Source organism: Panthera onca, chromosome E2, assembly GCF_046562875.1.
Source record: "Panthera onca isolate mPanOnc1 chromosome E2, mPanOnc1 haplotype 2, whole genome shotgun sequence".
Lineage (NCBI taxonomy): Eukaryota > Metazoa > Chordata > Mammalia > Carnivora > Felidae > Panthera > Panthera onca.
Window position 1 is genome coordinate 1,682,551 of NC_138353.1, and position 6,487 is coordinate 1,689,037.

General features: G+C 46.6%; 1 long non-coding RNA gene across 1 annotated transcript; it reads right to left on the reverse strand.

The window, feature by feature from the left end:
- Positions 1-362: 362 nt before the first annotated feature.
- Positions 363-6,137, reverse strand: LOC132691279 (uncharacterized). Its single transcript, XR_009615686.1, has 3 exons — positions 6,032-6,137; positions 3,671-3,748; positions 363-908 (listed from the first exon to the last, which is right to left on the reverse strand). It is a non-coding gene; the product is annotated as an uncharacterized LOC132691279 (long non-coding RNA).
- Between the last annotated feature and the right edge of the window lie 350 nt (positions 6,138-6,487).

The following is a 6,487-nucleotide window of genomic DNA, read 5'->3' on the forward strand; positions in this document are numbered from 1 at the left end:
ACATTTTATATATCGCATATCATATATATAATTTTATATATATAATATATATATAAATAAGTTCTTTTACTGTTTATTTATTTTTGGGAGAGAGAGTGTGCAAGTGGGGGAGGGGCAGAAAGAGGGAGACAGGATCTGAAGCAGGTTCTTCACGGACAGCACACAACCTGACGTGGGGCTCAAACTCACAGACCGCGAGATCACGACCTGAGCCAGAGTCGGACACTCAACAGACTGAGCCACCCAGGTGCTCCTATATATATAAAATTCTATATATATATCTGTGATTAAAATATCACATTTTATATATAATATATATAATATCTGTTTCTCATAGATATTTGAAGCCAAAATACCCCCAATAGCCAGAGAGATGTGGTGTTTGAGCACATAATACACACATACACATCCATGCGTTCAAATACCGCATCTCTCTGGCTATTTGAGCGGCACCTAACTTTCAAGAATCCAATATTTACCGCAGGACTCTCCTGTCTCCTCCTCCCTTCAGTGGGTTGTAAAACCAGATAGCTGGGAGCACTCTCATGGATCCCCCTTGTCTCACATCACCCGTGAACAGCTGCTGGCCTGGCCTGCTACTCTATCACCTCAGGACACACTGCTCATCCAGAGCACCACCTCCTTTGTTCAGTGTCTCCTAAGTGAGCTCAGACTGGCTTAAACAATAATAGGAATTCATGGGTGCACGTAATAGAGATGTCAGAGGGAGGGCTGATAGGTGGGAATCAGGCGAGGCTCTATCCAGCAGCTTAAATAATGTTGACAGTAACCCAGTTTCTCTATCTGTCCATGCTACTTGCAGTATGTTGACTTGATCCTCAGTCTCTACCTGGTGGTCTCCCATGTGCCCCAGGCTCCATCTTCCGAGCAGCAACATACCATATTATCTAGGGGACAAGAGAGCAAGCATCTATTTTCCAGAAACCCTAGTAAATGGCTCTGCGTGGGATATGTACCAATGGAGGGGTTGCAATGGAGGTGGTTGCAATGGAGGGGGGGCGGTGCACTGACTAGTTAGACACAAGAACATTCTTAGAGTTAATCAGAGAGGGAGGCAAACCATAAGAGACTCTTAAATGCAGAGAAAAAACTGGGGGTTGCTGGAGGGCAGGTGGAGGGGGGATGGGCTAAATGGATGATGGGCGTTAAGGAGGGCACTTGTTGGGATGAGCACTGGGTGTTACACGTTAACAGATGAATCACTGGGTTCTACTGCCGAAACCAATACTACACTTTATGTTAACTAACTTGAATTTAAATAAATTTTTAAAAATTAAAAAGAGAAAAGGACATTCTTAGGTGTAGGGTCAATTCTATCCAATTCTATCCTATCCAAAGAGAAAGGAGTTCTAATGGAAATTTTGCGCAATCTCCTTGATGCTCCTTGAACTGGTCAGCAATCCAGTGGCTCTGTTTTCAAAATATCCAGAATCTGATCACTTTTCCACACTGCTCTCCTGATCTGAACCACCATTTTCTCTCCCTTGGATTTTACACAAGTCTCACTACGTCCACCTTTCCCCCCTTACAGACTCAGAACAGTTACAAGAAACTGGAAACAAACCCAACGGCAATCAACTGGCGAATGGACAAATAAATTGTGGTATAGCCATCAAGGAAATACTCCTTCAGCAAAAAAAGGAATGAACCACTGTTACTTACAGCAACATGGATGAATCTCAAAATCATCGGATGCAGAAAAGAAGCCAGACACAAAAATGTAAATACTGTATGATAGCACTTATATAATACTTTAGAAAATGCAAATGAATCTGTAGCAACAGGGCACATGGTGGGGGACTTTTAAAAAGGGGCCGAAGGAAACTTTTGGAAGTGATGGATAGGTTCACTGTCTTGATGGTGGGGACGGTTTCACAGGGATACATATATCACAAAGCATCAAATTGTTTGCTTTAAGTATGACTCATCTATTGTAGGTCAACTTTTTAACGTTGTAAAAAATTTTTTTAAATCTAGGAAGAAAATATAAGGCAAACATCACCAATAAGTATAAAAGCAACAATCAGGTAAGCAGAAGATAGAAAAGAAGAGACAGGGATATACAAATATCAGAGACTGAACCTCGAAAGTAGTCCAAGAGTCGGCAAGCCTAACGAGGGAAAAAAGACAGAACACACACAGGATCAGAGTCTTGAATGACCAAGAAGCAGCCACATATACACATTAAGTTCCCAGGGTAAAAAGACAGTGTGTGCTAATTTATGGTAATATATTTGAAAATCTCAGATGAGTGCTTTTCTAGGAAAGGCTGAGCAGAGTTCTTTGGGTAAAATTTTCAAATACTTGAGAAACATGTAGTTAATAGAAATGTTCCAGAACATTAAAAAAGCAGACTAGTTCTGATACCACAGAACACCCCTAGTGCACACCCTATAACCTGCAGGGTCCCCGTTCTGTCCATCGTACCCGAGGCCGGGGATAGGACCCTGCGACTTAACCTTGACTTCTCCCACAGGCTACTTCCTCCCTGCCAGAAAGTCCTGGTTATTCTCCCTCAAAGCTCCTCTCTCGTTAGTCACCCCCTCTCGCTTTCCATTACCAAGTTCCGATCATCTCTTGTATGGACCTTTTAAGTTTATTTATTTGAGAGAGAGAGAGAGAGAGCGCGCGTGAGCACAAGCAGGGGAGGAGGAGGAGGAGGAGGAGGAGGAGGAGGAGGAGGAGGAAGGGAGAATCCCAAGCAGGCTCCACACTGTCGGTGCAGAGCCTGACATAAGGCTCAAACCCAGGAACCATGGGATCATGACCTGAGCTGAAATCAAGAGTCAGACGCTCGACCAACTGAGCCACTCAGGCACCCCAGCATGAAAGCCAGCTTAAGGCCATATACGGACAAACCACATAGTATTATTAAATCATATTAACTGCACCAAAAAGAAGGCTCAGGTTGGTGTCAGTATGTTGTTAAAATGTCTAATAATTACCCACTTAGTATTATTTTCCATTTACTTGTTATTATTCCCTTTCAAGGACAGTGCCGAAGGAAAACGGCTCCTTTCTGGGAATCTTCTAATAGCATGCTCCCCTCCCCCTCCCTCTCCCCCTCCCTTCCTCACCCCCTCTTTCTGGCTTTAATCTTGTATTTCTCAGAGGCGCTGTCAGCTCCCCACTGAAAGTGATGTACAGCTTGCATTAAAATGTGTATATTTGAAAATGCATTGAAATCTACTTAAAGAGGGGCGCCTGGCTGGCTCAGTGGTGACCTTTCATCTCGGGGTTGTGAGTTCAAGCCACGCATTGAGTGTAGAGATTACTTAAAAAATAAAGTCTTTAAAAAATCTATTTAAAGAAAAGTTGTCAGGCAGAGCTGGATAATGTGGAAAACCTTGCGGCGGTGGAACTGGAGTGTCTCAGTACTGGGTGTTCTTGATTTAAACGGGGAATGTCTCCTTAAAAAGCCTCCCCCCCTCCGCCGCCCCGACCAGAATCTAGTTTCTGCGGAGATTGGGCGGGAGCGACCATTTTATTACTTGGCTTCCAGCGCCATCTAGTGGCGACACGTAGCAACTGCCACAGGAATTTACAGGCACAGGCTCGCAGGTGCACAGCAAAGTCCCGAAACAAACCCAAGGACGCCTTTGTGTCCCCAGGAATGCAGAGTCATTGCTCCCTCATGGGCTGCACGTACCTTAAGGCTTAACACAATGCAAACGTCCCGCTGGGCTCGCCACTCACTCCCATGTGTGTTGATGGCGTTAATATTTCCCTGCAACGTGAAATAAATCTTTACGTCAAAAAAAAAAAAAAAAAAAAAAAAGAGGAGGGGGAGGAGGGGGGAGGAGGAGGAGAGGGAGGAGGAGAGGGAGGAGGAGAGGGAGGATAGGGAGGAGGAAGAGAAGGAGGAGGGGAAGGGGAAGAAAAGCCAAAGAAGAGTCAGAGAAATCTTGCTTATTTAGAGCAGGGGCTTCTCCAGGTATGGCTCCTAGACCTCCTAAACCAGAAACTCGAGAGGTGGGGCCCAGACGCCCCCCCCCCCCCTTCCCCCACCACCTCCCTGGGATTCTGTCGCAGGCTCAAGGCTCAGTCCTTCCGTTTAGAGCAGGGGTTCGCAACCAGAGGTGACTCTGCCTCCTAGTGGACGTTTGCAGACGTCCTGAGACATTTTGGTTGTCACGACTGGTGCGGGTGCGTGGTAGGAGGTGGTGCTATTGGCATCTAGCGGGTAGAAGCCAGGACAGAGAACATCCGGCTACAACAAGGAATTACCAACCTTCAAATGCCAGTTGTGCCCAAGCTGAGAAACCCCACGTTACAGTCTGGCATTTCCCCCACTGCCCCCCGACCGCCCCTTCCCTCCTCCAGCTTGACTCGTCCCTGTGCTCCTGCTCCCTGTGCCCAACTCTGACAGGCACGGTAGATATTCCGAGTATTTAACTGATAGGGCGCCGGCCAATCCCAAGGAGACCCTGACCAATGACCTGGGCTCCAGCTGGGAGCGGTTGGTACAGCTGCTCTACCAGCTCTTGCTGCCCAGACGCCCAACCCCCGGGCCTTTGCAGCTCTCACTCAATTGTGAGCCGGTCTCAGACTGATAATGTTATCATGGTCATTGTTTCAAGTGTATCTATTTATTTTTCTGTGACGTCTATACCCAACGCGGGGCTTGAACTTACAACCCCAGGACCGAGAGTCACATGCTCTTCTGACTGAGCCAGTCAGATGCTCTGATTTATAGGAATTTTCCCTCTAGATTTATAGTTTTGTTTTATTTTAATGTTTTCATTTATTTTGAGAAACGGAGAGAGTGCGAGTGAGGGAGGGGCAGACACACACACACACGCACACACACACACACACACACACACACACAGAGTCCGAAGCAGGCCCCAGGCTGTCAGCAGAGAGCCCAGTGCAGCGCTGAAACTTACACACCATGAGATCATTCCCGGGGCCGAAGCCAGACGCTTAATTGACTGACTGCCCAGGTGCCCGGCATATTGATTATTCTAAGTTAAAAGTTCTTAAGCAACAGCAGGTGAAAAAAACAAAAAAAGCCCAAACACTCTGACCTCCCTCTATCTCCAGAAAACAGGAAATAAATCTCTCATGTGAAAGGTACCCTCCGTCTGCCAGGGGGTAAAGAGACATCCTTATAGCCAGAGTTAGAAAATGTAGAGCCAAGAACTCTGGATATAAACCACCCTTATTACTTTTTACTAATTTACTACCTCAGCTCAAATCCTGTTTAGAATCCCTTACTAATTGAAACTCCCAAATGTAAGTTTTCTCGGTCCTGCCGAGATTTATTGTCACTTTGCCTAAAAAGCATAAAAACCGCTTGTTTTGGTCATTTTGCGGGGGAGGTCTCAGTTTCATTACTGGGCCTCCTCTGTGTGCACATAATTAAACTTCGTGTTTTTTCCTCCTTTGACTCATGTCAATTCCATTCTTAAACCAGCTGGAAGAATCTTGAAGGGTAGAAAAAAAAATTTCTTCCCCAATATCACCATGCTGTACATTAGATCCCCAGAACTTATTCACCTTATGACTGAAGGCTCTTACCCTTTGACCAACATCTGCCCGTTTCCCCCACCTCCAGCCCCTGGTAACCACCATTCTGTGAGTTTGAGTCTTTCTTCTCCTTCTCCTTCCTCCTCCTCCCCCTCCTCTCCCTCCTGCCTCTCCTCTCCTTCCTCCCCCCTTCCTTCCCCTCCTCCTCTTTCTCCCCGCTTCTTCTTTTCAAATATTCCACATAAGTGAGATTTTGTGGTATTTGTCTTTCTCTGACTTTTCTCACTTAGCATAACACTAAATTCTTCTGCGTTGCTACAAATGGCAAGACTCTCTCCTTTCTCCTGACTAATATCCCATCATACGCTTTATTTTTAATCATATAAATAATTATACCTTCAGCCACTGGCTCTTTCAACAGTGCTGACTAGAACCTGGGGTTTCTTTAGGCATCTGCAAAAGACCACAGAGCCATTCTCTTTCTTCGTCCTTGTATAAGGACTCTCAAGTTTCCACTTTAATCCCGGCAAAAACGTACCTGACAGCCTTCTTGGGGCAACTGGAGGTTGGAGCCCTCGCTCGGCCCTTCCTTGGCCAGCCACACTGGTCTGGCATCCGTGCCTGCAACGGACAGAATGTCTGTGTGTCCCATGCTCATTTGTTGAACTCTAACCCGCAGGTGATGTCTCTCGAAGGTGAGCCCTCACACGGGCACCAGTGCCCTCATTAAAGGGACCCCAGGGGGCCCCCTCCCCCTCTCCCCCACGCGAGAACACAGAGAAGAGGCAGTCTGTGAACCGGAAAGCAGGTTCTCACTAGACAACAAATCTGCCAGTGCCTTGTTCTTGGACTCCAGCCTCCAGACTGCGAGATGCAAACCGCCCCATCTGTGTAATTCTGTGACAGCAGCCCGGTGACAAAGACACCCTCGCCCTTCTTCCCTTCACAGGGACTCCCACCTGTGTGAGGAAGGAGGTGGCTCAGGCTGTTGCCA